The sequence below is a fragment of the Macrobrachium rosenbergii genome, chromosome 30 (assembly GCF_040412425.1).
Source record: "Macrobrachium rosenbergii isolate ZJJX-2024 chromosome 30, ASM4041242v1, whole genome shotgun sequence".
NCBI classification, from domain to species: domain Eukaryota; kingdom Metazoa; phylum Arthropoda; class Malacostraca; order Decapoda; family Palaemonidae; genus Macrobrachium; species Macrobrachium rosenbergii.
In genome coordinates, this window is record NC_089770.1 from 33661438 (window position 1) to 33667128 (window position 5691).

The 5691-nt window shown below is 35.6% G+C and overlaps 1 long non-coding RNA gene across 1 annotated transcript; it reads left to right on the top strand.

Moving 5' to 3' along the window:
• The first annotated feature begins 837 nt into the window (after positions 1-837).
• LOC136855169 (uncharacterized) lies at positions 838-4732 on the top strand. Its single transcript, XR_010857937.1, has 3 exons — positions 838-993; positions 1973-2057; positions 4429-4732. It is a non-coding gene; the product is annotated as an uncharacterized lncRNA (long non-coding RNA).
• The last annotated feature ends 959 nt before the right edge of the window (positions 4733-5691 follow it).

Consider the following 5691-nt stretch of genomic DNA (forward strand, 5'->3'; position numbering starts at 1 on the left):
GCAAGCCTTGAAATCATATGGCCTAATCGCTGAAGGTCACCGTTGATGACGAACCTACGCACCTGTTACAATAATAATAATTAAAAATTAATTGCATATTGCTGCCAGTTATGATCACCTAATAAAAAGTGTTCTATACTATTTTTTGTTTGACCATGTCAGCGCCATGATACAGTAACTAATAATAATGATAATATCCGATGAACAATAAGATGAATGATAAGATGAACACAATACAGTTTACTAAATTAAGTACGCTGGTAACAAGTAATATTCATGAAGTTTTTTGCCCAAGCACTGCTGAAAACAACAGCAACAACTGTTATAATAATAATAATAATAATAATAATAATAATAATAATAATAATAATAATAATAATAATAATAATAATTCCAGATAAAGACCGAACATGCATAATTCAGGTAGTTTGCTAAAAAGGAAGAGTAAATGGCAAATCTCAATAATAATAATAATAATAATAATAATAATAATAATAATAATAATAATAATAATAATAATTTTAGATGGGCTAACTGCTGATACAAAATTGGGGTAGTTCGCTAAAAAAGGAAGAGTACCCAACAACTCTCAATAATAATAATAATAATAATAACAATTATTATTATTATTATTATTATTATTATTATTATTATTATTATTATTATTATTATTAATTCTGTCGATTTTCTGATCATCGCCTTAAACTTCTTCGGTGGCGAAAGGGCGATAAAGTGACGCCCACAAACAGGCAGTTGCAGCGGTCGTTGGCTGTTATCCTCAAGAACAGCTTGTTTCAGTGTTGTAGAGTCTCCGGCTTGGGAAGACAGGTTTCGTTGATACTAACTCGACTTCCACGTTTATTTGCGTTCGGGATCTCGGCCGTTCTTTACTGGGTGATCGTTGGTTTCTCTTCGTTTCAATTTGTTTGGTGTGATGTATAGTCTTCCACAGGGGTGATTCTCTGACGGGCACTTGTCCGTTTTCAAAGTAAGGTGCGTCTTCTATTATAATTGTTTTATCGTCAGTATCGTAGCTCCTGCAGAATAGGAGAGTTCTTTTTTTAAATTTGCTTTGTTGTGTGGTCTTCACTTCAGGCGGGGTTCGCAGTGTACAAGTGCTCTCTAGCCTGACTTACAATTTGTTCTTGGTTCAGATTGCCTATATGCTTCACTTGCATGCCTTATGTTAATAATATTCATTCAGTTCTCAAGAAGCTTAAGCAGTTTCTCAGATATGTCGTATTGTGAACAGACTTTGATAGATTTTAGGCGTGAAGGCGTGCTTCAAGGTTTGCTGGGTTGGCGAGTGGATACTGTTGCCAAATTTGCATTTTATATTTTTCAAATATTTAGATTGTGGTACTTGAGTAAAGACTAGTTGTCGTATGAAAGTTTTCAGTTTGCGGTTTTTATTTTTTATCTTCAAATATGGGTATTTTCGAATTTTTTGTTGTAATTTCCTACAATAACTGTTCAAATGTTTGGTATTTTAAGTGCTGTTGTAGATTACGCGTCGACGTGATATTTACTTGGTTTCGAAGCCTATTTATTACTAAGCTGAACTAGATTGCTTTGAGTGGTAATTCTATGTACTTTGGTTTTATACTAGCAGTCTTATGCAGTGCTACGGATTTTTTAGTTATAACTTTATACTGCAATCGAGCAAGTCTTCGATGCAATAGGGTTTAAAGTTTCTTGAGGATTAGAGGCTTAACTTGACAACCATAGCCTTCCTAATATGGGGTATATTAAGTTGATTTAAACTTTATTATAGGCCTTAATTATTGTAGGCTTAAGTGGCATTTAACTAGTAATAACGCTTATCAGTTTTTATAAAGCCTTGCTTGCTGCTCCTTGTCTTAGTATTTTAAAACTTATAAGATGGCCCAGCTGATTGTAACCAATAGTCAGTCATTGGTTCTTTCCACTTGCTAGAACATTTTGGGCTATAATATGTATTTTCTTACTGCAGGTCAGGATGTCAAGTAAGCGTGCCACAATGAGTTACTGAATTGTCTTGGATGTACCGATACCTTATGACTAAACAGGATTAATGGGTGAGTTTGGTATTTCTTGCTTTTTTAGTAGTGACTTTAGCAACCCCTAAACATTTTTTAGCTTATTTTTTTTCAGAATCAGAACTCGTTAAGTTTTCATTTTAAGTTTAGGCTTTGTTTGAATTCATTTGGTTCATTTTTTGGGATTCAAAACCTTGATTTTGAGAAGCTTTGTTTGAATTAATTTGGTTCATTTTTTGGGATTCAAAACCTTGATTTTGAGAATTTTGATTTTAAGTTTAGATTTTGTTTTAATTTACTTGGTTCATTTTTGGGGATTCAAAACCTTAGTTTTGATAATTTTAAATTTTTTTTTAAAGTTGTAATTTTTATTTTTGAGCTTTGAACATTTCAAGGAATTTTAGGGTTTGTTTCAGCTTCAGACATTTTTGTTTTAGAGTATGTAATTTTTATTTTTGATCATTAGCTTAATGTGTGTGGAAGCTTAATGTGTGTGGAAGCTTAATGTGTGTGGAAGCTTAATGTGTGTGGAAGCTTAATGTGTGTGTGGTGGAAGGTAATTTTTGAAAGTTTGTAGAGTAAATCTAACTTTTTTAGTTTAGTGGATTTAAACTAGCTGAAATTTAAACTTTTGCCGTATGTGTTTTGATCTTGTAATATCAGCTAGTTTCGTCTTTTAGAATTGTAAAGTTTAGTAAAGCCCCATATTTTGGAATTTTGAAGTTTTTGAACACTAACAATTTTTAAAGCTCTTGGGTAATTGAGTTTTGCTTCAAAAGTGAGTTTTGCGTGTGAATTGAGTTTTGCGTGTGAATTGAGTTTTGTGAGTTTTGAGCTTGAGTTTTGCGTGTGAATTGAGTTTGCGTTGAGTTTTGCGTGAATTGAGTTTTTGCGTGTGAATTGAGTTTTGCGTGTGAATTGAGCTTTGCGTGTGAATTGAGTTTTGCGTGGTGAATTGAGTTTTGAATTTGAGTTTTGCGTGTGAATTTTTCTTTGCCGACTTCCCAAGTCCACCTTTGCCGGGGTGGCGGTGCCACTGCCAGGCAAAGGTGGACTTCGAGTGTGCATGGTGACTTGGTCAGTCACCATGCACAACAGGAAGTTCAAAAACAAGCATGGTGACTTTGTCACCATGCTCAACAGGTATTTCAAACCAACCAAGTTAGAAGTTAGACCTTGAGTTAGATTGATTAGATCTGAGTTAGACATAATGAGTTAGACCTTTGAGGTATAGATCTTGAATATATAGAAAAGGGTTAAGAACGGGTAATTTTATATAGATGCAGGGGTTAAGATAAAGGTAATAGACACTGAAGTCTATATCTTAAGGATGCTGGGAATACTGGGGTAAAAACGCGATAGTCAGACCTAGTGAGACAATTGACAGTGCACGTTATTAATAGCAGAGGTTATTAAAGTACATGAGCCCTTTGTTTGGTAATGAGATTTTAATTTGAATATATTAGTGCAGCTAAGAATAGGGTAGGGGAACTCTTGACATGTTTATAACTTAGAATTTCATTCCCACTAGTAAATAGGATCTGAGACATTAAAGGATTTCATTCCCACTAGTAAATTGGATCTGAGACATTAAAGGATTTCATTCCCACTAGTAAATAGGAACTAGACAGGTAATAGGTGGATCTTAACGATTTTCTACGAGGCTTAGGTCTTGGGATGTTAAGGAATTTTTTAGATGCTCATGTCGTGGACTTTGTCAGATATTTACAAGTTGGTTAAGTGTAAATTGTAACTCAAATTTGGGCGGTCTTGTTAACGTCGTTCCGTCAACGTGTTCAACATCCCCACCCTCCCATCCCTTACTCAAGCAAAGCTTTCATGTTAGGAAATAGACATTTCTGATTGCATTGCATATTTTCATTGACCCCTACCTTCATCCACCTCTCCTCCAGTGCCGAATCTTGCTTCGGGAACCCCTTTCTCATTCTGAATTCCCCAACTTAATTTTTGGCCCCTGGGATTGTGCAGTTTCAATTCCTGTAAGACTGGATACTAAAGGACGAAAGTTGTCAGTGTTTGCATTTCATGGCACCTTTCACACTTATGTAACACCAAAGTCAGATGCAGTTGTTTCAGTGTAAGATTTGTGCCTTATTAACCATATCTTAAAGGATGGCACTCTCTATCCTGTTATCTTTTGGGAGTTTGAAGGAACAATGGTAGTAATATGTGGGATTGTTAATGTGATTTTTGATGGCAGTTTGAAGTAACAATACTAATACATGGGATTGTTAATGGGAAAGTTTACTCATACGATATAGTATTAAGATAATAACCTTAGAATAGCTGCTGGGACTAACTGAGCAGGCTATTTTCACTTGAGGTAGGTTATGTCATGGGAACCTTTAGTATGTTCTGAAACCAAACAAACTACTTTTCTTATGCACAGGCTCTTGGTGTAGCTGCAGCAGACCGTAACATCGACACTAATACCAATGGAAAGCAACGCTTCTTCGTTAAGACTGAGTATCCTGCGAGGATTCGAAGCGCCCTGAATTTGGTTACCCAGACAGCAAGAACAGTTTGTAGTAGACTGTCCAGTGACGGTTCGAAGCGCACTAAATTCTTTTACCCTGACAAATAGAACTCGGTAGATGCTGTACTCTACCTATTCAATTTTTTAATCTGATTACTTTGGATGTGTGATAGTGTTTACGTGTATGAAGACCAGCATAATGTACATGTCTATAAACTTTTGTCCATTTCTTTAACCTCAAAATGTCATTTGATTGGGAAGACTTGTAATACTCCTTGAAAGACGAGGAATGTCCTATGAAATCAAAGGAATGGTAGTTACTGATTGGTTAGTTAACAGAAGTAAGATGGAGAAGTTGATATGAGAAATGAAGTAACTGAAATACTGGTTGTTAGTTCTGAGGGGAGTCTAGTATATTAACCTCTAATTCTGGTGCTTACTTGCTGCAGTCTATGTAGATTTAAACTTCTGTTCAGTAAAGTGAGTCTTCTGACCCCTTTGATGACTGGAATAATCGATGCTTAAGATCATTCCTTAAGATCTGGAGAGCGCATTTGGCTGAGATTATTTGTGAAGGTGACTGAGCGATAAGAGTTGGAAGTGAAAATTCACTTTGACATAAGACCACCAAGAAAATATTTTAAAGGTCTAACGGGGTTGAGTCAAAATTCTATGTAAAGGTTATAATTAAAGTTAAGCATGTAGCAAATTTTTAGTAGTGATAGTGTAATTTGTCCCGAGAGTGGTTATTGCTTGTGCTATAAATTGTTGAAGTTACTGTAACTGTCGATGGTTCCTACAACACAGGCCTTAACGTTGGACTTGTACGTATCAGGTAATTGAGGCGATAGAAATGTAGGATTTTTGCATAATGCATTGTTTAATTAGTTGGTGGCCTTGTCTCTGGCTCTAAAGTTTTCGAATGTTCAAATTGCTCAAAGGATTTTGTGAGGATGGGGTTGTGCTTCTGGTCGTTAGTTTCGCCAATCTCTTGGTAATACTTATTTTAGAATTGAGAGTAAATTGGGTTCGCTTGAGAATTGAGAACGCCAGGACAGAAACTTTGGAAAATCGGTCTTCCTTTTATCCTGGCTACGATCCGGAAACTTCGGATAGCGTCACCTAATTCTGACTTTACATTTGTTTGTTGTTTGTGCACTGCCACGAAGCATTCTT